This window comes from Schistocerca nitens, chromosome 4, assembly GCF_023898315.1.
Source record: "Schistocerca nitens isolate TAMUIC-IGC-003100 chromosome 4, iqSchNite1.1, whole genome shotgun sequence".
Taxonomy (NCBI): Eukaryota; Metazoa; Arthropoda; class Insecta; order Orthoptera; family Acrididae; genus Schistocerca; species Schistocerca nitens.
Window position 1 is genome coordinate 57,481,101 of NC_064617.1, and position 26,649 is coordinate 57,507,749.

At 42.2% G+C, this 26,649-nt stretch overlaps 1 long non-coding RNA gene across 1 annotated transcript in view; it reads left to right on the forward strand.

The window, feature by feature from the left end:
• The window catches only part of LOC126252255 (uncharacterized), a 62,567-nt gene extending 40,876 nt beyond the window's left edge, over positions 1-21,691 (forward strand). The window contains exon 3 of the long non-coding RNA XR_007545836.1: positions 21,053-21,691. This is a non-coding gene — a long non-coding RNA (uncharacterized LOC126252255). The remainder of the gene's footprint in view (positions 1-21,052) is intronic.
• The last annotated feature ends 4,958 nt before the right edge of the window (positions 21,692-26,649 follow it).

Genomic DNA, 26,649 nt, shown 5'->3' on the forward strand with positions numbered 1-26,649 from the left:
TTACATGAGGCATCACAACAACGTTTCTCTAGGCAACGCCGGTCAACTGCTGTTTGTGTATGAGAAATCGGTTGGAAACTTTCCTCACGTCAGCACATTGTAGGTGTCGCCACCGGCGCCAGTCTTGTGTGAATGCTCTGTAAAGCTTATCATTTGCATATCACAGCATCTTCTTCCTGTTGGTTAAATTTCGCGTCTGTAGCACGTAATCTTCGTGGTGAAGCAATTTTAATGGCCAATAGTGTAAATTCCTGTTTGGACGTCTGTCAGAGGGCAATGCAGCAGGCGCTGTCAGACGGGCGTGGCGGCGTTCGACCACGGGCGGCCGTTACAAAGGAGCCGGCGCCGCCGCTGCAGCCTTGGCCCTGTCCTGTCTGCTCACCCGGAATCCAGTGACCCAGAGCTTCGCATCACCGCCACTGACTGGCTCCCATTATCAACAGGGCAGTGGTCGCTACCGTCCGCTTGTACCCGTATCTGCGAACAAGCGTCTGCACTGGGCGGAACGGCTGGCGTCACGACATAACGAGCACAGCCGACGAATGTTCCGTTATTGTTTTTTAGCACTAACAATCTGCACACAGTATCTACTATATATCACTATACTCCGTTCACCATCAGAATAGACCTGACGTAAACGAACAAAAATGCGATGATTGGTCAGCATCCGTAGCTCTCGTTCACTGGTGTTGTTCACCTCTTGGAAGTACGTCCTACTTATGTATTAGATATCTTAGTACTATGTCGCTGTAAATGAAACTTTAAGACGTTCTGACATATTAATAGCCATCAACGTTTTCCTTAATCATATACTACTGGCCATTAAAATTGCTACACCACAAAGATGACGTGCTATAGAAGCGAAATTTAACCGACAAGAAGAAGATACTGTGATATGCACATGATTAGCTTTTCAGAGCATTCACACAAGGTTGGCGCCGGTGGCGACACCTACAACGCGCTGACGTGAGGAAAGTTTCCAACCGATTTCTCATAAACAGCAGTTGACCGGCGTTGCCTGGGGAAACGTTGTTGTGATGCCTCGTGTAAGGAGGAGAAATGCGTACCATCACGTTTCCGACTTTGATAAAGGTCGGATTGTAGCCTAAAGCGATTGGGGTTTATCGTATCGCGACATTTCTACTCGCGTTGGTCGAGATCCAATTACTGTTAGCAGAATATGGAATCGGTGGGTTCAGGAGGGTAATACGGAACACCGTGCTGGATCCCAACGGCCTCGTATTAAAAAAAAAAAAAGGTTCAAATGGCTCTGAGCACTATGGGACTTGACATCTATGGTCATCAGTCCCCTAGGACTTAGAACTACTTAAACCTAACTAACCTAAGGACTTCACACAAATACCCAGTCATCCCGAGGCAGAGAAAAGGCCTCGTATCACTAGCAGTCGAGATGACAGGCATCTTATCCGCATGGCTGTAACGGATCGTGCAGCCACGTCTCGATCCCTGAGTCAACAGATGGTGACGTTTGCAAGACAATAACCATCTGCACGAACAGTTCGGCGACGTTTGCAGCAGCATGGACTATCAGCTCAGAGACCATGGCTGCGGTTACCCTTGACGCTGCATCACAGATAGGAGCGCCTGCAATGGTGTACTCCACGACGAACTTGGGCGCACGAATGGCAAAACGTCATTTTTTCAGATGAATCTAGGTTCTGTTTACAGCATCATGATGGTCGCATCCGTGTTTGGCGACATAGTGGTGAACGCACATTGGAAGCGTGTATTCGTCATCGTCATACCGGCGCATCACCCGGCATGATGGTATGCGGTGCCATTGGTTATGTCTCGGTCACCTCTTGTTCTTACTGACAGCACTTTGAACAGTGGACGATACATTTCAGCTGTGTTACGACCCCTGGCTCTACCCTTCATTCGATCCCTGCGAAACCCTACATTTCAGCACGACTGCATGTTGCAGGTCCTGTACGGGCCTTTCTGGATACAGAAAATGTTCGACTGCTGCCTTGGCCAGCACATTCTCCAGATCTCTCATCAATTGAAAACGTCTGGTCAACGGTGGCCGAGCGATTGGCTCGTCACAATACGTCATTCACTACTCTTGATGAACTGTGGTATCGTGTTGAAGCTGCATGGGCTGCTGTACCTGAACACGCCATCCAAGCTCTGTTTGACTCAATGCCCAGGCGTATCAAGGCCGTTATGATGGACAGAGGTGGTTGTTCTGGGTACTGATTTCTCAGGATCTATGCACACAAATTGCGTGAAAATGTAATCACATGTCTGTTCTAGTATAATATATTTTTTCAGTGAATACCTGCATTTCTTCTTGGTGTAGCAATTTTAATGGCCAGTAGTGTACTTTAGCTACGTAGATCTTATTTAAAATATCGTGTACAGTCAGTGTCTCTGTACGCGCTACTTGTGCTTTGATTGGTCCGCTGTTCATCTGTACCGTGAAAATGGATGATACTGGTTCCTACTTCGTAGTGAAACACGCGCGCAGAACACCGTGAATGGCTAGAAACAAGTGTTTCTAATGTTCTTCGTAACATTACAGAGAAAAATCAGCTTTGACTTTTTCGAGGAACAGTATCTAAAAACCAATCGACTGTGCTGGTAGGCGGTGGGTTGTGTCCCGATATGGTCTACACTTACTCCGGTTTGAATACCTAAATCATTAAAGATGAAATTTATCAAATATATATGTTAATTAACTCATACTTTACCATCATTGTTTCAAGAAAAATCCACGTCTACTAGTTTCTAGTTACATATCACACGCAAAATTCTGATTTTTATTGCAAATGCATACTCTTAATTATCGATATTTTATAAAAGATTGTTAACGTTTTGAAGTTAAGAAAACATTATACAATTAAATTTTTTGGAGAAAAATGAAAAATCAAATACTCTTTGCTTGAATACGCCCATTGCTTTTTAGGACAAATGTGGTCTCACACGAGCCAAATTGGTAAGCGTCGTAGAAATATGGAAAACAATTATTTCCACGGCGTCGAGCACACTATACAAATGATTCATTTTTACAGTTGTCACCTTAACACTGTAATCTGAACTCAACAGAATTGATATGGACCGAAGTTACGGCATCTGTCGCGAGAAATAACAAAACATACCAGCTGCCAAACTTACTGGAACTAATGCATGAAGCTCTGTGACACGTAACTGCGTGAAGCTGGCGAAATGCAGAACAGCACTTCATAAACGAGGAGGAGGAAATGTGGACTCTTTGGTGGCTTGGGATTTTGTTGATGATTGCCTCGTTAAGAGCTTCCAAGCTGCACGTCCCTCATGCAGAAAAATTACCCTTATTAAAGGCAGGAATTTTCATCACTCTCGTTTTTAGTTACAGTACTATACTAGAGAAGTTCGAGAGCATGTTATGTTTTCCAACAGGTCATTTAAGAAGCGTATCGCCTGAGTTTTATCTTTATTCCCCTCTGTTCCAAGGGTATATTGTTCGTCGCTTATTACGTCTTTACTACAACTGTTCACATCACTGCAGGTTAGTTGGGCCAGGGCCAGGTAGCTGCCCTGTGCTGTCCAAGATAAAAGCGCCGGTAAAGCTGTTGTCCCGTATTATCGCTGAGTCGATGTAAGCGCAACGCACAGCATAAAACGTATCCTCATTATTGTACTTGACTATACTAGAGACACTCAACGTGAAACTAAGTCAAATGAGGTTCCAGGAAACGCCGAAGAATACATAGGGTAATGTTTACATGAGGTTTATTCTTATGGTGAACGGAGTATAGACGCAGCGCCGGCTTTAGGGTGGGGCGACTCGGGCGGTCGCCCAGGGCGCCGGGGCCCAAGGGGCGCCACGTACTAAACGCATGTAAAAAAAAAAAAATTACAATTTTCAATCACCCATTTCGCGAAACTAAAATATTATTCAGTCTCATTCAATATACGTCGCTAATCTCACGAATGCGCGATGAATTCGGGGTAGCAGAAGAGAAATCATGCTGAATGCAATCTTCGTATTGTCTGCAACCAACCATGTTTGACGCGGGCTAGCACGGGCTCTACCAAAGCGCCTCTCTTATTTGTTTCAAGAACTGCAACAAGGAAGAGCCCATGCAGCCGCACCATCTCTCGTTTACAACAGAAACTACCGGTCGCTCCAAATAAAAGAAAATACAGACTGTGAAATATACATTACATTATGATTTAATTAATACGAATGTATTTATATCGAATATTTGTGACTTAATGACTCATGTACATTAATTAATAGATCATGCAATGCGTGCACTGCATTCATAGAAAATTCTCCCCTAACTTACTGAAATAATACAGCGCCACACAATGTTAGACTGCATATGTTGGCAGCGCTACGATTTGCACCCGCATGTCAGTAATTGTCAGTAAGAGTCGGAGGTAGCGGTCATGTTTTCGTGGCTGAATAATTGTGAGTGAAACGAGTGACGTGACTGTGTCAACATTTTAATTTTCTGGTAGGTGCGAAAAACATTTTTATCTTTCAGTTCAGGTTTTTTTTCTAGTTACGTCTACTGATAGGTGAATTTCTTTATTTGTTATAAATCGAATATTGTGGTCGCGAAATAGAGCAGTGTCCAAGCAATAATTTGTCAAATTATTAAATCATGCCAGAAGAGAAGGAAATGATTAAAAAAAAGCTTTCTGGTTCAGAAAATCGGAAAAGAAAAGCTGAAAAAGAAAAAGTTCTTGAAGAAACTAAAAAGCACATGAATATTTATAAGTACCTTAAAGGAAATTCTAAGGCAAATACTTCAGATATTGAATCAAAAGTCCATGTATCAGCAAATATTTCTTCAGACTGTGAACAATTATACACAAAAAATATACAATCACCTATTGAAGGTGATCAAATTGACCAGCGCAGTACATCTTTGCATGAATCCTCTGATATTTCTCCAAGTCAAAATCAACACATGACATCTGTGGTCGATGAAAGTATCAACGTTCTTGCAATAAAAGAATACAATGTTTCTGATGTAGGTACGTGGCCAAAAGTACTTAATGCTAGAGATATAGATCGCATTATAATATGTGGACCCTCACAAGTATGTCTAAATAACTTTCCAAAAGATGAAAATGGGCGTCATTTTTCTTCAACTCATTATACAAGAAAACTATCAAACGAAGAAACTATCAGACGACGGTGGCTAGTTTATTCTGTATCAAACGACAGTGTCTTTTGCTTTTGTTGTCGACTGTTTGATTTAAAGTCAACTACTAATTTGACTACCACTGTGGGTTTCAGAAATTGGAAACATTTAAGTGAAGCTCTGAAACTGCATGAAAATAGTCCTAACCACAAAAAAGCATTTACTCAATGGACTGAAGCTGAAATCAGGTTTAAAGCTGGATTAACTATTGACAAGGAAGAACAAAAGCTAATTTCTAAAGAAAGTTTACGATGGAGCAATGTGCTTCAAAGATTGATGCACATTACTTTGTATTTGGCTGAAAATAATATGGCATTCAGAGGGTTATCAGATAAATTATTTACCCCAAATAATGGAAAATTCTTAGGTCTTGTACAGTTATTGGCAAAGTTTGATCCAATCATGGAAGAGCACGTCAGACTGGCATTGAATGGTGATTTGGCTGACCATTATTGCGGCAAAAATATACAAAATGAATTAATAGAACTCATGGCATCACACGTTATGTCTACAATCGTATCCCGCATAAAGGGTTCAAAGTATTATGCAATCATAGCTGACTGTACTCCAGATATAAGCCACAAAGAACAACTTTCGATAACTTTAAGATGCGCCGACATAACAGAGGATGGCGTAAGTGTAAAAGAACATTTCATCTCATTTCTGCAAATAGATGATACAACCGGTGAAGGCCTCACAGAAAGCATTTTAAAAACATTGAGTGATCTTGACCTTAACATTAATGACTGCAGAGGACAGGGCTACGATAACGGCGCAAACATGAAGGGGAAAAATAAAGGCGTCCAGAACAGAATTAAGAAGTTAAATCCACTAGCTTTTTTTGTGCCATGTGGATGCCATAGTTATAATTTGGTTTTGTGTGATGCGGCAAAATCATCAGTAAAATCCGTGACACTGTTCGGAATGTTACAAAAAATGTTTAATCTATTTGCTGGATCGGTAAATAGATGGAAAATTTTGGCCGACCATTTGAAGATATACACCCTGAAAAATGTAAGTGACACACGCTGGGAAGCTCGAATTGATAGCGTCAAAGCGGTTCGTTATCAATTATGCGAAATGCATGACGCTTTGGTTTCCTTGGCCGATGCTACTGAACAAAGCGATGCTGCGGTGTCACACGAAGCGACAACACTAGGAGGACAATTAAAAGACTCCAGCTTCATTGTTTCTCCCGTGACATGGTATGATGTTCTGTTTCAAATTAACGTTGTGAGTAAAGCAAGTCAGTCACCCACAATCAACTTTGTCGAGTTTATGGGAATCCTTGACAAATGTTGCTCTTATTTGGAAACATATAGACAAACAGGTTTCGAACAAGCTATTGTAACAGCAACTGAACTGGCTTCGGATCTTGATACGCAGCCATTATTTAAACCACAAATGCGATTAAGACGTATTAAACGCAGGCCGGGTGAAGAGGCTGTTGATGATCAAATAACTGACCCAAAAAAGAAGTTTAAAGTAGAGTTTTTCAATGCACTGTTGGACACCGTGCACATATCCATGAAAGAAAGATTTGAACAGATGCAAGAATTTTCTGCGACGTGGAGTTTCTTGTTTGACATTAAAAAAAATCAAAATAAAGAAGAACTAATACAATGCTGTTCTAAATTACAAGAAAAGTTAACTGTCAACATGAAGTCAGATATTGATGGAAATTTGCTGTGCGACGAAATTTTAGGCCTGCAACACTATCTCGAAGACAGCCAGGCAACGCCTATTGAAGCCTTAAACTTCATGAAAAAGCATAATCTTCAAGAGTTATATCCCAACATCAGGATAACGTTACGTATTTTGCTAACAATACCAGTGACTGTCGCAAGCGGCGAACGCAGTTTTTCCAAACTGAAGTTGATAAAAACGTACTTGCGGTCTACAATGTCTCAAACAAGACTAACCAGTTTGGCCTCACTGTCCATTGAAAATGAAGTTGCAGAAAACCTGGACTTTACTAATCTGATCAGAGACTTTGCCGACAGAAAAGTGAGAAAAGTAAAATTTTAGTCGTTTATAATTGTTTTTCATTAGGCGTAATATGTTTTGTGTTCAGACGACTGACAGAAAATATAGGTTTATGGCTTACAGTTATATTAAATTCAATAAAAATATGGTACCCAATTCAAAATTAGTGTTTTTTCGTTATACATATTACCTCCTATATATAAAAATCAATTGTTGTGTGTTAGTCTCACCAAAACAAAGAAATGGCTTGACCAATTTGAATAATTTTTGTTTTGTTTTGTTCGCTTTAGTACAGGGGTGCTTCAGAAAAGAAAAGAAATATTTGGGATATACGAGCCTGTTTCAACCACATTTTACACATCTTTTCTTTGCTTGGAACACGCAAAAACAATTTTCTGGAGTTGTTGTAGATATACAGTGCAGTACTACGCAATATTTTTAGACAATTTCCCATAACGTGAATGCCCAAACAATATATCACTGCTATACTGACTGTTACGGCAGCGACAGCAGCATGCTGGACTGACGTCACAGGCTACACAAGACTCACATGGAGCGTCTTAGCGGGCTTTCAGATTATTTGGATTTCATTTCCATTTAAAAAAATAAAATACTCAAATTTACGATGGAAAAAACCATGTTATGATCATAAGATGACGCCATTAACCACTTAAGACGATTTGTAGAAAACAGTCAAATACCGTGTTGCAAAGCACTGCCAGGTTCGCTATTTATACAATAAAGGGCGCCAACTGGACGACTCGCCCGGGGCACCTGGATGGCTAAGGCCGGCCCTGTAGAGACGAGTACCTCGTTGCACAGCCATGGACTCCCAGTTGCAGGTTGCCGATCTAACAGCCTCCAGGGCAACGATTTGAAACTTCTTTATTTAAATGAGTGTGTCTGTACTTAAATTGCTGAATGACTGAGACCCACAATATCCTAGTGCAACGCAATCTGACTACTCAAAAAAAGATAACCTGACTTCAAATAATTAATTCAAAAGAATGGCCCTGACTAAGAAGAAATACTAACAATAACCTATACTTTTGATTAAGGACTTACCTCGCAAAAATCTTCATTACGCGAACTACTGCAATACAGCGAGCGTCAATACTGCCAGCTAAATAAAACTACTAAAGCTACTAAGTACTAATAGGCATGTGGTTAGCAAAAGGAAAGGTTTTGTTGCAAACGAAATAATATATATATATATATATATACCTTAATAATGTGACATCAAGTTCAGACACGAATATAAATCGTCATTGACATGTATCCAAATACCAACGTTTCAGGTGACGTGCCGTTTGTATCGGTAGGGCCTATACCAGTTATCGTGGGTACCTTATCTAGTGTCCCCAAAATCAGTAAGATGCAGCTCTGTATCTGACAGTGATATCTGCGGGGCGTATTCCGAGCACCACACACAGCACATTCACTGAGGTGGTGCCGAAGGCTCCAGGTAGCCTAAGCAGATCTCTTCTCCATCCTCATCTGACATGCTTTGTTGGTGGCCAGGTTCAGTTTGTGTGTCCACGTGCTAGCTTCGAACCTGAGTACTCATTCGAAGAGCACACAATAGTATGCCCATATGACTGGTAGAGGTAGTCTGTACTGTCTTGAATTTAGCCTCACCAATTTTTGTAGTATCTTTTTCTGCTTTGTTTGTTGTTGGGAGCTCCAACGTTTGGCGCATAATGGGGTCCCTTAGCAACCTGGCTGCCAAGGAGGGGAAGGAAGCCAGTCTACACTCTGTGTCCTTACCGGGGGGAGTCATTCCAGATGTGGAAAGGGTGCTTCCGGATGCCATGAAGAGTACAGGTTGCAGCCAACTGCAGCTAGTGGATTATGTCGGTACCAGTGACGTGTGTCGCTTTGGATCGAAGGAGATTCTCTCTGGTTTCGGGCGGTTAGTGGAAATGGTAAAAACTGCCAGTCTTGCTTGTGAAATTAAGGCGCAGCTCACCATCTGCAGCATCGTCGATTTGGTGCAGAGCCGAGTGGAGGGTTCTGCGACAGTGTAGGCTGCGAATTCCTTGACTTGCGCCATCGGGTGGTGGGTTTCCGGGTTCCGCTTAATAGCACTTAATACACACTGGATGCGGCTACACGGGTAGCGGGGGTTGTGCGGAAGGGACTGGGCGGTTTTTTAGATTAGAGGGTCACAGGAAACGACAGAAAGGGCGTCCGTCTAAAAGGGGGCAGATCAAACACAGTAAGGTAGTTGTAGAAACGAAGATATTGTTGTTGTTGTGTTGGAAAAGAACCAGAGCTCCAAGCCCTAATAGAAAGCGCTGAAACTCAAATAGTTAAAGGTACGGAAAGTTGGCTAAAACCGGAAATAAGTTCAGCCAAAATTTTTCAAACGACCTAACAGTGTTCAGAAAGGATACATTAAATATAGTTGATGGCGGAGTATTTATTGCTGTCAGAACTAGTTTACATTGTAGTGAAATTGAAATAGATAGTTCCTACTAAATAGTATGGGTAGAGGTTATACTTCAGAATCGGACTAAACTATTAATTGGATCGTTTTACCGACCCCCCGACTCGGAAGACATAGTTGCTGAATAGTTCAAAGAAAACTTGAGTCTCATTTCAAATAGGTACCCCACTCATACAATTGTAGTCGGTGGTGACTTCAATCTACCCTCGATACGCTGGAAAAATTATACGTTTAAAGCCGGCGGCAGGCATAAAACGTCTCCGAAATTGTACTGAATGCTTTCTCAGAAAATTATTTCGAACAATTAGTTCATGAGCCCACTCGAAGCGCAAATAGTTGCGAAAGCATACTTGAACTGTTGGCAACAAATAATCCTGGACAAATAGGGAGTATCACGACTGTTACAGGGATCAGCGACCACAAGGCAGATGCTGCTAGGCTGAATACCGTAACAGATACAACCATCAAAAAGAAACGCAAAGTACATCTATTTAAAAAAAAGGTGATAAAAATGCGCTAAACGCCTTTTTAAGAGACAGTCTCCACTCCTTCCGATCTGATGACATAAGCGTAGAAAAGATGTGGAATGATTTCAAACAGTTAGTATCGACGGCAATTGAGAGATATATACCACATAAATTAATAAGTGATGGTGAAAGGGTCCTTTAGCCACCTTTCATTAGTCCAGTAGCCCATTTTCACTAGCATTTCTCTTTCTTTTCCTTGTTTATCTTTTCTCATAACTCTCATAGTGGTGTGATTGAATGAATGTGGTTGTGTGTCACGCTGCTAGACGGTGGCGTAGTCTGCTGCAGAAAGTCTGCGATAGTGATACAGATTCAGAAGCAGTTGTACAGAATAGCCAACTCTCGTAGTGCTCAAGTAGGCAAAGAGGTTTGCGCTACCGGTGAGAAATCCACCTGCGTTAGGTTGGTGGCGGAAATGGCATCCTTGGGTTTTCCGGGCCACGCGGAGCGTCGAGGAGGCTGGAGAAGAAAAAGGGAGGCAGTCTGCCGCCGGTACGGGAAGCGTCCACAACTGTGCTCCAGTCGAAGAAGGGTGAGTTAGACTGACTGCGTGGCGCGTTGTTACTTGGCGAGGGAAGAGCTGTTAGCTTTTGGTCTCGCTTTCCAACTCTGGAAGATTGCTTTGCCTTGTCGCAGCGAGGAATGCCAAACTTTGGCAGATTTTTCTTTTAGTAAATTTCTATAGCAGAGTTGGATCCACCGGAAGAGCGCCACACAAAGGTGTCGATAAGAAGTGAGCATTCGCTTCTGTATGAATGTCTGTTTGCCTTCAGCTGTGCCTGTATAAGCTTTCATTTTTCTAAATATTAATAGCTTTGCCTTCTCGTAAATTTGCCTTGCTTTATGTATCTATCGTCCGTGGGGAGCCGACCACGTGGGTTGAACATTAAAGTTTGTTGGGCTACCGTTATCACTAACTGTCCGGTCTCCTGTTTGTTTTAAAGAAGGTTAACTGTTCATGATTGTGTGACGTGATATTGTTCCAACTTGGCCGGCCGAAGTGGCCGAGCGGTTCTGGGCGCTACAGTCTGGAACCGCGCGACCGCTACGGTCGCAGGTTCGAATCCTGCCTCGGGCATGGATGTGTGTGATGTCCTTAGGTTAGTTAGGTTTAAGTAGTTCTAGGGGACTGATGACCTCAGCAGTTAAGTCCCATAGTGCTCAGAGCCATTTGAACCATTTTTTTTTTTTTTTTTTTTTTTGTTGCAACTTGGCCACGATACCTAGAAATTGCGTCTCCACAAACCACGTGGGCACGCGGGTGTACTGCGAAACGTGTACCGTTTCACGAGTTATTGCGATCAGTTATCAGGCAACAGCAGTTGTATGAACGATTCACACCAATGATTTTAGGTGTAGATTATAACGGTGTATGTCTCGATGCTTTTCTTTAATGTTTTAGGAATTAATGTTATCAGAAATTGTGTACATGCCTCACATCCTTATCTTAGGAATAAATGATTTTATCTACAATTTTCTCTTGTTTTCCGAGGTTACGTTTTTGCACCGAAGCCACTCACCTCGTAGCTTTCCCGTTAGCACATCCAACGCGTTTCCTTACGCACACGTCCAGTGATTAGTTTCCCCTTGTATTTTATAACAAATGCTTTAGACTAAATCTTATTTTCAGGTGTGTTGCTGGGAGCTGATCTTATGCAGTGTTCATGCATTTTCTATTGTACGGTCGCAGGTTCGAATCCTGCCTCGGGCATGGATGTTTGTGATGTCCTTAGGTTAGTTAGGTTTAACTAGTTCTAAGTTCTAGGGGACTAATGACCTCAGCAGTTGAGTCCCATAGTGCTCAGAGCCATTTGAACCATTTTTTTCTATTGTATTTTAAATGTATGATTGTCGTGAAGAGTGCACGTGCAATACTATTAATTACATCGTATCCCCTGTGAGCGACATCACAACGTATGCATTTTTGTGAGTTTTTGGTCTGTGATCAAATTTTTTATTTTCCGACTCGACCAAACCGTTGATTAGCTGTATGGGTCGAGTCGGTGGCAACCCTAATCTTCTCACGTTAATTTCACAATCAATAAGCATTTCCATTCCCAATAATAACGTAATAACCCGTAGGAACAGGTTAGTTACAATGGTACTGATCCCCCATGGTACACAAAACGGGCCAGATCGCTGTTGCAGAAGCAACGATAAAAGCATGCCAAATTTAAAAGAACGCAAAATCCCCAAGACTGGCAAGTTTTGCAGAAGTTGGAAATATAGCGCGTACTTCAATGCGAGATGCTTTTAATAATCTTCACAACGAAACACTGTCTCGGAATCTGGCAGAAAACCCAAAGAGATTCTGGTCATACGTAAAGCACACCAGTGGCAAGACGTAATCAATACCTTCGCTGCGCGACAACAACGATGAAGTCACCGACGACAGTGCCACTAAAGCAGAGTTATTAAACACGGTTTTCCGAAACTCCTTCACCAAAGAAGACGAAGTAAATATTCCTGAATTCCAATCAAGAACTGCCAAGATGAGAAACCTGGAAGTAGATATAGTCGGTGTAGCAAAGCAGTTTAAATCACTTAATAAAGGCAAGGCCTCCGGTCTAGATTTATACCAGTCAGGTTCCTTTCAGAGTATGCTGATACAATAGCTCCATATTTAGCAATTATATACAACCGCTCGCTCACAGAAAGTTCGGTACCTAATGATTGGAAAATTGCTCAAGTCACACCAATACCCAAAAAGGGAGGTAGGAGTAATCCGCTTAATTACAGGCCCATATCACTAACGTCGATCTGCAGTAGGGTTTTGGAACATATACTGTGTTCGAATATTATGAATTACACCGAAGAAAACGGTTCATCGACATATAGTCAGCACGGATTCAGAAAACATCGTTCTTGTGAAACACAACTAGCTCTTTACACTCGTGAAGTAATGAGTGCTTTCTTGTCAGAAAGGTCACAGTTCGTAGTAGTAGACGGAAAGTCATCGAGTAAAACATAAGTAATATCCGGCGTTCCCCAAGGAAGTGTTATAGGCCCTCTGTTGTTCCTGATCTATATTAACGATATAGGAGACAATCTGAGTAGCCCTATTAGATTGTTTGCAGATGATGGTGTTATTTACTGTCTTGTAAAGTCATCAGATGACCAAAACGAATTGCAAAATGATTTAGATAAGATATCTGTATGGTGCGAAAAGTGGCAATTGACCCTAAATAAAGAAAACTGTGAAGTTATTCACATTAGTACTAAAAGAAATCCGCTAAATTTCGATTAAACGGTAAGTCCCACAAATCTTAGGGCTGTAAATTCAGCTAAATACTTAGGGATTACAATTACAAATAACCTAAATTGGAACGATCACTTAGATAATGTTGTGGGCAGAGCAAACCAAAGTCTGCGATTGACTGGCAGAACACTTAGAAGGTGCAACAAGTATACTAAAGAGACTTTTTACACCACGCTTTTCCGCCCTATTCTGGAGTATTGCTCCGCGGTGTGGGATCCGCATTAGCTGGGACTGAAGGATGCCATCGATAAAGTTCAAAGAAGGCGACTCGTTTTGTACACAGGGGACATAGTACCACAGACATGATTCGTGAACTGGAATGGCAATCATTAAAATAAAGGCGTTTTTCGTTGCGACGGGATCTTCTCATGAAATTTCAATCACCAGTTTTCTCCTCCGATTGCGAAAAATTCTGTTGGCACCCACCTACATAGGGAGAAATGATCACCACTATAAAAAAGATAAATCAGGGCTCGCACAGAAAAATTAAAGTGCTCGTTTTTCCCTTGCGCCGTTAGAGAGTGGAACGGTAGACAGACAGCTTGAAGGTGGTTCATTGAACCCTCTGCCAGGCACTTTATCGTAAATAGCAGAGTAATCACGTGGATGTAGATGCAAGCGTTCATGGAAATTCAATTTATCATCTATGTATACTCCAAGACGGCGTGTAACAGGTGCTAGTTTGATGTTTGTGTCCCCTATATTAACTGAAGTGTTCCTTTGGAGTGATCCTTTCAGTAATGTGTATGTTGTTTTGTTTTCGGTTATCCTGGGCTTGTTGTTGTGACACCATTCTGTGTAATTGTAGTATTCCACTGGCTTTCTCTTCTAGCTGGGCTCTGTTGTTTGCTGTGACTACAAATAATAGATCATCTGCATAGGCGACAAATCCATCTTAGTTGTCATCCCCATCTAGAAGTTGTAGGACGTGTTTGTTGTTATGTCCCAGAAGATGGGGCTGCAGGCCGATCCTTGAGGACAACCTTTGGAAATTATTTTAATTACTTTCTGCCTGTCTACCGGTCATTCGACTATTCGAACTGGACTAGGAAACTGTTGTACAGTGACTGCGCTACTTCGAGCTGTCCTTACCTGAGAAACACTCAGGGCCACCGTAGGCTATCGAATGCCCCGACAATGTCAATCATTATTGCCATGGCGTATTTCTGTGCTGCAGCGTTAACTATGTGGAGGGCGTGATTGATTGCATCATCTATGGATTTACCGGTTCTGAAGCCGAACTGGTGGCTCATGCATAAGGCATCGTTCAGTAACGTTGTCATGATCTGCGATGCTAGATTTTTCCAGCATTTCCGAGTGGATACCATCTGGTCCAGGTGCGTTTTTTGTCTGAGCTCTGAGATTGCTATCGCAACCTCTTCTTCCTGCACCAAAGGACAGGCGACGGTTGCAGTGCTCTACGGTGTGTGAAGGTGGTCGTCTCTTAGTGTTGTATAATATTGTGTGTGTGTGTGTATCGATGACATCGTCAGGCAGAAGTTTATACAACAAAAACTCCGCTGTATTTCTCTATTCCCTCGTCATCGCGCCGTCATCCTGCCTTAGCGTTCTCAGATCTAGCGGGGTTTTTATCTTTACTGACAGTATTTGGTATGGTTCGACGCATATATTTTGCTCCGTTGTAATAAATCGTTTCCAATATTGTTTACGTGTATTGCATAGGGTGTGCATGCCTATACGCCTCAAGTCTTATGTTTCTGTCTCTATCTAGTATCGCCCTTTTATATAATTTTCGTTTGCGTCTGGCATCTTGTTTGAATCCCGTGAGTTCGTTGGTCCATGATATTGAGCGTTATGCGTTCTTTCCCATCGGTATTGATGTGTTTTGTACATGTTGTGTTACCTTTGTTAGTGTGTGTGCTCTATAATCGATACTTCCAGTGATGTTTTCTAGATCGTGTTGTTGGATAATTTCTGTTAAATTGTTCCAATCGGCTTTGTTGAACAATAAGTTTCTGGTGTGTGTTCTGGTAGATGTGTTCTAAGTGTTTGTTAGTTTGTATGTTACGACACTGTGGTCACTGTTGGTTATACTGCCGTGTATGGTCAAGTTCGTTATGTACGACATTGCTGCATTATTTGCTACCATAAAGTTGATATTATTGCTCTTACCATCGAACCCTGTGTATGTTGGTACAGGTTCCCCTGTGTTCATCATATGTAACTGTATGAAGTTGATGATTATGCATTTTCTGTCATCTGTTCTGTTTCAATTCCAGAGGGTAGACGTTGAATTAATATCAGCACTTACCCCTAATTTTTTGCCTCTGACATACATTGCTATGTCTCTGTTGTGGTCTGTATAAGGTTGTATTTGATGGTGTAAGATGGCAAGAACTATGCCCCTTACATGAAGTCATTAAAGATCACCTAACTCACGTTGAGCGAACAGTAGGGCTGAACAAAAATGATTGACAAGCCACAATGCATCTTGTAGAGGGTATAGTATGGACGTATTGGAATAATTAATGTCAGGTGATGGTTTTAAAGTAATTCACAGGACATGAAAAACTTTGTGGAAATGCGTCAATTTACTGGAGGCTAGTTTATCCCAGAGAAGTATACAGAGTTGACCCCGGGTGCGCGGCTGGGGAGCAGCGAAGGGAAGCGACAATAGGCAGCTTAGGGCGGCTCAAGCATTGAGAAAGCGGTATCGGAGCGCGGCCTCCAGCTGCCTTAAGATGAGTGACAGTTACAAGGTGGTTGACCCCATGCTGGTGTACTGGGAAGCAGACGGAGAACTTGTACGTCTGTTGATAAATGTCCGTCGTCCCGTTTTCAGTGAAACATGTGATAAAGCCGCGCAAAGCTACGATGGAGCGGTCAACAGAGGTCAAAATATGCGTTTTCGTGACTATAGCAACTTCACGCTGAATTCACGGTCTGCAGAGTCTTAAGTAAATCGGGTGAAGAGCGACAGAATGAAATACGCCGGCCTCCGATGGGAACATAGGACCAAGGAATTTGAAGTACTCTCCTGGGAGTCAGAATTCCGGAAAAATTGGTGTTTTGTGCAGATGCTAACCCTGATAGGTGGCCTGGAAGGAGCTAAATAGCAGAAGTTGAGTGGAAGGGAAATTTTGTGGCAATTTGTTCACTTTCCAGAGCAGGCATTAGTCGGCGATGGGAAGCGACGCATAATTAACACGACTTGCACTGCAATTGGCGTAAGTGATTTTGCTGGAGGGGAAACCGAGGCGAAGAGCAGACTGGGAGAAGTGGTCTTCCGTTCCCAGCTTGCCTAGAGTGCGGATGTGGCGTTCTTTACTCAGCTTGCCTGAGAAAGAGTGAGCATCTCTGCTCTGCAGTTTAGGACTTAGCAAATGGAACGATTGAGCTTGGAGATAGGAAGTTTTGGTTCAGCTATGTACTGAGCAAGATAGCTAGGAGTGAATAGACGAGCACAGCCTTGCAGCACCACGAGGTCGGCCAACGTCCGCACAACGACACTACTCCACCATGCTGAATTCGGTGATATTGCGCCCGCTCCGGCTACTGATTAATTTGTTGGATCAAACGGCAAAGTTTCCACGAGGGTTTCATGGGCCGCGTGTTGTAGAATTCTTCTCGCACTTCGCATTATGCCTGGGTCAGTCGATAGAAATTACTTTTGATTTATCGCGCTTTACTCCACGCAAACACAATTTATTACCACTGCCTGTTAGGAGAGTCATGTAATGTGATGATTGAAGGTCGTGAATTAAAATAAATCTGTGCTAATCGACTGCATCTGTTTTCAATCAAGTAGTTGGAATCCCAAGTCTCTTTCTTAATTAATTTTATGTTCAACATTTGCATCTGGTGTTCAATAGCTGAATATAACATCAATGTGCACCCCTTTTTAATTAAAAGGGATCAATTCTGAACCAATTAATGTCAACACTGCCACTGCAGTTCAATCAGGAGTCACCAGGGCCTTATTACTTTCTTTGCGTTACCCGACATTGCGGCGGTTTTGAACTCTCTGTTCATCTGTTAGTTACCTGGGGTGAACACACACCAAAACCAGATAAGTTACGGGTGGGGTGATACATATGGCGACCCTGCCAGAATACGATACTTTGGGATTTGCTAGGAAGTAGTCTTGAAAAAGGAAATTTTTCCACGTGATCCATTGCTTAGCCATTTTAAATTGAAAAAACTGGTAGTATTAGTTACAATAAGTTACATTGTCTTCTTCATGTGCTGTCCTTTCTAATTGACATTTATAGGTGCCTGTGCATTGTATTTGTGATTTGTTGGAGTACTTATGATGTGCAATGCTGTAATCAGCCGATGCTGAGCACACAGAACACAATCATTGGTACTAGCCCTTTTGGGGGAATGCTTCATGAACTATTTGTTGGGTCACTGCTCACAGCCAGTGTATCAATTTGTGTCCTGATATATGTTTTGCGTTACCTAATTATTGAGTGTAAGGGGTACTTGGGTTTTGAGTTTTTGTCTAACATAAAAGTGCAAATGATAACAAGGAGAAAAGCCAAGACAGCGGCAGAATATAATCAGATTGTTACTCAGGAGAACATGGGTGATAGTAAGGAAAGCTGTACCGATGAGCGTGACGAGCGCGACTTGGAACTTCGTGAAACTGGGTCTCACAACTGGTTTAGACCGCTGAATAGCCAGGACGTTGATTCAGGCAGTGATACTGAGGGCTCGGAGGATGCAGGGAGTACAGGATTAATCCATAAGTATGGAAGATCCAGCCTAAGAAGCCAGAGTGTGTTGGAACAGAACGGTGTCCGACCAATATCAAACGATTCATTCACAAGTGATCCAACGGGGGCGCGGAGACGGTACTTGTCTAGATATCGAAGGGTTTCTCAGAACAGAGGGGATGAGTCGCATTTTCAACCACAAAAGAACGAGGATCAAAATGTGGCTACTCTCAAAAATATTACTGACCTGTTGCAACAGATGCAAACGGCGAACTTAGAGCAGAGCGCCAACCTTAATGCCGAAATTAAAAAGGCGAATTCAGAGCTGAAGTATAGGCTCACAGAAGTTCATAGGGAAGTAAAAGAGGAGGTAAAGAATCTCGGCGTCAAAATAGAGAAAGAGATTGCCATCATCAAACGAATGGCAATTGAAGCCAAATTAATTGCGAAATGTGCAAGGAAAATAGCGAGAGAAACTCGGGACTCCATGCAAAGCACGGCCAAATTAGGAAAGGTCATGTTATCAAGGCTACAAAGCCGGATAAAACGTGTCGAAGAAAAGCAACAAGAGCAACCGGACATAGGGCCTAACGAGATGTTGAAAGAGGAGGTGGCGATATTAAAAAGAAATTTAGAGGACGAGGTAAAACGTCTCATTACAGATACATTAGGAAAGGAAAAGGGTCGACTGAACCGTCACTTGCCGAAACACAGATAACCGCTTCATGGTGTGACAAAGTAGACACTATAAGCAACGGGAGCCACGCCTTGATTCACAGCTCTGAGGCAACGACCGAGGAAAACACGGACAGCGCGCAGCTGTCCAGTGAGCACAATTGCTGTCGGCTGATTAGATGTACCGAACAACTGTCGAACATACAGAGGGGGGGGGGGGGGGGGGAGATGACGACAGCGTGTCGGAACGAATTAGTACACGTCCCGAAGTTGATACGAATCGTAAGAACGGGTGAAATGATAACGAGAATGATGACCGGTTTGATTACAAGCATTTTGTATCAGTCCGAAAGTTCCATCACTACAAGGACGAAGGTAATAGCTTGCACCCAAAAACTTTTATGGGACAAATGGGACAATTAGAGTTATCTTTGCCCCCACACTGGCCACTGATGTACCAGCTGGATTTTGTGTGCTCCTATATGGAGGGCGCGACCGCTGAGTACATGAGAAATATAGCGAAGACGAGCGTCTCGTTCGAAGAATTCAAAAATGCCTTCTTGGGCAAGTATTGGTCTAAAGAAACCCAAGAAAGGATCAAACAAGAAATTATGATGTCCAGAGATATGGAAGGGGCAGGGTACCGGAGTCTGGTCAAATTTTTTGAAAATATGACAAAAAGGAACAAGTACCTAGACAACCCATGTAGCGGTGCGGAAATCATCAGATTATGCTACATGAAACTTCCCATCTCGTATCAACAATCACTTGCCGGTCGTTATGGTAGCGATACTGAGGTATTTAAGGGCATTTTGCGTGAACTTGAATTCGCATTCAAGAGGAACAGGCATGGGAGAAACGTCGACAGCGTGAACAAAATAACAACCGTCGCAATAATGGACCCCAGTGGGATAGTAGGCCAGTACCGAACTACAACGGCAACAATCAAGATAACAGTAGTGGCAACTCGAAAAGAAGGTACACGGAAGAAGAGCGACACTCTCCGGTGCAACATAGTAAATCACAAAGGACCTGGGGCGGTAATCAGCAATCGGGAAGGAACAGGAATAATGGTTACCAAAATAACAACCAGGAAGAGGTCGAAGTCCACGCTCCGAAACCTGGTCCATCCCACCTTAACGGGTACGATTACGAATGACTCGACCAGAGCGTGGACGTAGTAAATATAGGCTTAGAATAAGGATTTTTTCTAAAGTGACTTGTTTGTTTGTGTATGTACTGATCTTAGTGGTAGGATGTCTCGTTTATATGTGCCTATATTTTGTATTTTTATTATTAATAATGATATCTCCCCTCTAGACGTTGAGAAAATGAGGTGCACTAGATTATTTTGTATAAACACATGATTAAAGAATGGAAAACAAGTATTTCTGGGCGTACCCTAGAAAAAGATAGATTAGGGACTTTGTAAGTTACAGGAAGGTTCACCATAATTGTATCTCCGTAATTGGAGAACATATTTAACGTGTCCAGTCCCGTAGGTCGTTACGAGTACGCACCGACGCATCTCGTATGCCCCTGAATACGTAAGAGGTGGACAGCTATGCGCAGTTGCGTGAATTAGCGCACCCAGTGCATGTTAAAAAAGAACCAGATGTAAACAGCATTAATACGCCAGAAATACTTGTCGATACCAAGATAGTGTAACAACTGCGAGTGTGAGCAGTGAGCTATATTTTTGTTGTGTCATTGTGACATTCCTAATCCGAAACATTGATAGGCCTTATAAAGCCATTTGTGACAAAAGGAGAAAACGGGAAGAAAATAGAGGAGAGAAGAAGTGTCGCAATAGAACACAATAAAGAACGCTATCCAAACTTCCAACAAAAATCTTAGTAAGACTGACACATGTCTAAGTTTGTTGTGTTTTATACATTTTCGCAGGCACAATAAGAGGGACGTCTGCCACATAGGGAATTCAGAAGAAAAAACAAGATAGAGATAAAAAGTAGTAAATAGTAGATATGTAGTCGGGTTGGCCAACACCGTGTTAGTCGTAGGAATTGGTAGTTAGAAATGGTGGTGGGATCCTGTCCAGATAATCTTGATTCCCTATCCCTTGATTGCGTGTGTGTGTGTGAATGACTGTGAAGCAAGTTGTCTTGTACATTTTTTATGTTTATGTATAAAAAAGTTCTGTTACATTTCTATTTTAATTGATCCTGAAGTTGATTTACAAACAAGTAAAATTATTCCTTTTGTAATGAAACAAGTTCTTTGTCTTCAAAAAAAAAATGTATGGTACTGATGGTTAAACATGAGCACTTTCCATGTACTGAAATTAGTTGTCTTAGTTTGTTAAGGTGGCGTAACTGAGCGAGAGGGAGTTGAAGCTACGACACCTGGCACACCACACACGAGCTGACAAGAAACGAGGACGACAGCAATGAGGGGAGCACACAGCTGACGATGGTGATGGCATGCAGACCACGCCCTGAATCGACGGGGACGGTGGTCAACTCAGCAGCCAAGGAGAGGTGAGATCCAGCACCTCTGTGTACGACAAAGAGGTCGGTCCTGGTCTCTGTACACGGTGCGGATCGGGGGCAGCAGTGAAGAGGTCCAAGAAGGTTTCTATATTTGTTGCTCGTCACGTCAGGTGGAGCGACAGCCCAGCTGACCTTTTGTGCCTAATAACACCAACTTTGAGGATCTGAGCTAAAAATAGGGTCTCGTCTGATCACGGTTCCTCCCTTGCCCTAAAGCGTCTATAGAAGGAGCAATGACCTGTGGCTGAGCTGCGAGAGGTCACCGATCATAGATGCACTGATGGGATCTTGGGCCTGTCGGACAAGATGTCAACAACGAGCTCTTAGGTGAGAGCCATCCTGCCTCAAGAAGATGCGGCTGCCTGTGGCACCATCTCGGTAATCGACATTGCTCTCTTCTCAGCCGTTAGTCGTCCCTCAACTTGCTAGTCAGAATTAATGTCACTTCCGTTCCATGTGTGTGTGAGTGTCAGAGTGGATTCAAAATGAATAACATGCACCTCAAATAACGTAAAGTACTCATTTGTTCTGTTTATGAATTATGTTGTAAGAACGTTATGATTTTACAAATGTGCCATTTGTTAAAACGTCATATATTTGTCATGCCACGTCTCTTTGTGTTAGAATAAGATTTCATACTTATACCTTGTTACAAATACACAACAGTGGTTGCTCAATACGCAATGATTCTTGTTATTTTGGTTGTGTTTTATAGATATGTATATATCAAGAAAGGTACATGTGTGTACACAATCCCAGACACTGGACTGGGCCAGACCTCGTTGAATTGTGTAAAGATGACACTTACAACATGCACAATATTAACGGCCAGAGACAGTTAGACACAAAAAAAACTTTATTTATAAAATGTCAAACGGGCGTTCACATATAATTGAATGAGAGCAACCACTATCAACTTCACAAAATGTTACACGAATATTGTTCATGCATGTTTTTAGTAATTTAATTCGAGTAGGGGTGGATACCTGAGAGTGAATGGACCTTAAGTTATAATTGTGGGTCTTGCCATTCAAATGACAAGCACAGAGGTGCTTAAAAATGTGTATTTGCCCTTTGCGACGTGTGTCCTTGTAATATAATTGTAGTTTTCTTTTGAGTACTCTGACCAATAATTGTCTCAGGAATCAGCAGAGATTAAAGTAAAATTAAGTCATTGAAGGTAGGTACCCTAGGAATGAGTGGGAGTTTGCATCAGAGAGGAGGCAGTGGTAATCAATTGCCCGTAACTAATCATGCAAACGGATTAAAAATACCAGTTATGGAGATATTAATTTTGTACCACAGGTGGTAAGACCATAGGAGTCACCACCTGTACTGCAAAATTGATTTGAAGAGAGGGACTATGTAAGATAGCAAGAACTATGCCCCTTACATGAAGTCATTAAAGATCACCTAACTCACGTTGAGCGAACAGTAGGGCTGAACAAAAATGACTGACAAGGCACAATGCATCTTGTACAGGGTATAGTATGGACGTATTGGAATAATTAATGTCAGGTGATGGTTTTAAAGTAATTCACATGACATGAAAAACTTTGTGGAAATGCGTCAATTTACTGGAGGCTAGTTTATCCCAGAGAAGTATACAGAGTTGACCCCGGGTGCGCGGCTGGGGAGCAGCGAAGGGAAGCGACAATAGGCAGCTTAGGGCGGCTCAAGCACTGAGAAAGCGGTATCGGGGCGCGGCCTCCAGCTGCCTTAAGATGAGTGACAGTTACAAGGTGGTTGACCCCATGCTGGTGTACCGGAAAGCAGACGGAGAACTTGTACGTCTGTTAATAAATGTCCATCGTCCCGTTTTCAGTGAAACATGTGATAAAGCCGCGCAAAGCTACGATGGAGCGGTCAACAGAGGTCAAAATATGCGTGTCCGTGACTATAGCAACTTCACGCTGAATTCATAGTCTGCAGAGTCTTAAGTAAATCAGGTGAAGAGCGACAGAATGAAATACGCCGGCCTCCGATGGGAACATAGGACCAAGGAATTTGAAGTACTCTCCTGGGAGTCAGAATTCCGGAAAAATTGGTGTTTTGTGCAGATGCTAACCCTGATGGGTGGCCTGGGAGGAGCTAAATAGCAGAAATTGAGTGGAAGGGAAATTTTGTGGCAATTTGTTCACTTTCCAGAGCAGGCATTAGTCGGCGATGGGAAGCGACGCATAATTAACACGACTTGCACTGCAATTGGCGTAAGTGATTTTGCTGGAGGGGAAACCGAGGCCAAGAGCGGACTGGGAGAAGTGGTCTTCCGTTCCCAGCTTGCCTAGAGTGCGGATGTGGCGTTCTTGACTCAGCTTGCCTGAGAAAGAGTGAGCATCTCTGCTCTGCAGTTTAGGACTTAGCACATGGAATGAATGAGCTTGGAGATAGGAAGTTTTGGTTCAGCTATGTACTGAGCAAGATAGCTAGGAGTGAGTAGACGAGCACAGCCTTGCAGCACCACAAGGTCAGCCGACGTCCGCACAACGACACCACTCCGCCACGCTGACTTCAGTAATATTGCGCCCGCTCTGGCCACTGATTAATTTGTTGGATTACGTCGGCAAAGTTTCCACAAGGGTTTCATGGGCCGCGTATTGTAGAATTCTTCTCGCACTTCACATTACACCTGGGTCACTCGATAGGAATTAACTTTTGATTTATCGCGCTTTACTCCACGCACACGCAATTTATTACCACTGCCTGTTAGGAGAGTCATGTAATGTGATGATTGAAGGTCGTGAATTAAAATAAATCTGTGCTAATCGACTGCATCTGTTTTCAATCAAGTAGTTGAAATCCCAAGTCTATTTCTTAATTAATTTTGTGTTCAACATTTGCATCTGGTGTTCAATAGCTGAATATAACATCAATGTGCACCCCTTTTTAATTAAAAGGGATCAATTCTGAACTAATTAATGTCAACTCTGCCACCGCAGTTCAATCAGGAGTCACAGGGCCTTATTACTTTCTTCGCGTTATCCGACATTGCGGCAGTTTTGCATTCTCTGTTGATCTGTTAGTCAATTACCTGGGGTGAACACACACCAAAACCAGATAAGTGACGGGAGTGGTGTTACAATCGTTGTATAGGTTACACATGGATGCAATCATCCATGTATGGTCCCCTTTGGCTACCTCTATCGTAGCTAAATATTGATTGCATACCTGTATTATCTCAGTTACGCTATTAGTCCTATTTAAAATTACTATCGCAGCCTTACAGTCATTGCTGTCCGTTGTTATGGTAGGATGTCTTGAGAGACATATTTGTTGCCCATTTATGTTATAAGGTTCTTGTAAACACATGATGTCTGTCTGCAGGTCTTGTGCTATTTTCGGGATTTTCGCGTTAACTGTAGTATTTTGTTTTGTTTTGTGTAGTAATATATTCTTTCTTGTCTGTGTGTTGTAGTAGTTTTACGTGTACACAGCATTTATTGCCTGCCTGTGTGTACTCGAAATATGTCTGTCCACATTCTCTTACATGATCTCTATGTATTTTATCCAGGTCGAATGATTCTGACCTGCACAGACACCTGGAGCATGAGGTCAAGCAGAACTTTGCTGCTGTAGGAATATTCTCTGTCATGATGAGTCTGTATGTCTGCTAATTTAATGAAAATCAGACTGAATCAGCCTAAGCAGCATGCTCTGCGCTGGCGGAAATATATATTTTTCTCTAGTCTATTTAAAAGTAAGTTAAATTCTAAATAATCTTAATTGGATGTAGCTGGTGTCTTATTTGTACTTGTTTCTGTTGCTATTTCTCAGCTTGTGTTAGATAGATTATGGTTTGGCATTGGCCGCTGATTGGGAGACATTTAAAGATCTTTTTTGAGGTAATACGTTTGCACTGCATTTGTTCACACTCTTCATCATTGCTTTTTGCCTTCAGACGTCATCACTGTCGTTGGTGGTGTTTGCTTGTGTGGCGTTCCCGATTGTGATTATTTGTTGATTTGTGTTGGACTGATTGGCACCGTACATATTGTGTCGTCTTTGTTGATGTTGGAGGTGGTGGCTGTTTCCAAGGTGGTGGTTGTTTCCAGACAAACGGTTACATCAAAAATGTCACGTGTCTCCCTCAAATTCGTCATATGATTTAGCTACTTTTAAGTCTAGGTTCGGTAGTAGTTCCGGGTTTTGTATCCGTTTTTTATCTGATTTGTTTTGTCGTATATTGGTTAATGTTCTATGTATCTGTCTATCCCTTCTTTTGCTCAGCGTCGAGTGTGCCTCCCGAGACAAATTTGAGCGGTTTGATGTATAGTTCACATTTACGTGTGTCGTAGTGTTTCCCATGTGCTGTGTGCATCTTGTGTGTGTGTTGCACTTCGGTTGCGTGAAATTGTATGTGTGTGACTTTTTGTTTGTGCAATTTCTTGTGTGCAATATATGTAAGCTCATCTTGCAACTCATATATCAAATGCATAAATGTTAGTTGGAAATTTTGCCTTTTGATTTGGTTTGCCACCTCGTACTGTATGGAGCCGCCGATTGTCACGTTACCTACATACCCAATCGTATTAATATAGCTATCCTGTAACGCCCTTAAGTGTTAAGGGGCGTGAAGAGTTCATTTTCGTCGTAATTCTCCAGGAATCATCGGTAGCTTCTCTACATTGTCGATTGTGATTTGTACTTTTGTGTTTTGGGTCGTTAGCTTTGGACGTTCACGTCTACTGTGTTTGTGTGTGTGAATTTTAGTTGCCATGGTCTATACTGTTCAGGAGTCGATCGAACAGGTGTTTATAGGTTTGACAATCACCCTTTTTGTTTTGTTGCAGACACAGCCTGTGTATTTGCATGGGATGCAGACGCAAGCCTCAGTGGACTTGCACTCAATGTGCTTGTGTTCTTGTTTGCAACACTTGGCAAATGTAACATCGGCCTTTCTGTATGGTTTGGTCTTATATCCAAGGTCACAATACTTACAAAATAAAAATGGCAATAGCAATAATTATCCTAACAATGTTACTTTTTGTATAGCAGTGAGTTGTCTTAGAAAATACGTCATCTCGTGTACAATACGATATCCTTTAGTGAGATAGCCTATCCAGAGTAGTGAGAGATGGTATGTCTACTCAAGACCTACCAGCCACATTTGACATCTCCCATACATCATGGCCTCTCTCCTTGTTTATTTTTTCTCATCGACATACTAGATATAAGAACCGTAGAAGAATCTGCTCATACCCTAAAATTTACCCATGTTTTAATCCTCTATCACACAAAATACAAATATTCCTAATACTTCACAGTTCTAGTTACGATAACATGATGCACCCCCTTTCTACTTCTATTGCACTCAGGTGTGTCGCATGTTGCACACTGAACGGGCCAACGTAAACTGTGAAGAACTTAAGTGTCAATGCATGTCCTTATGGGGTAAGTTGTAT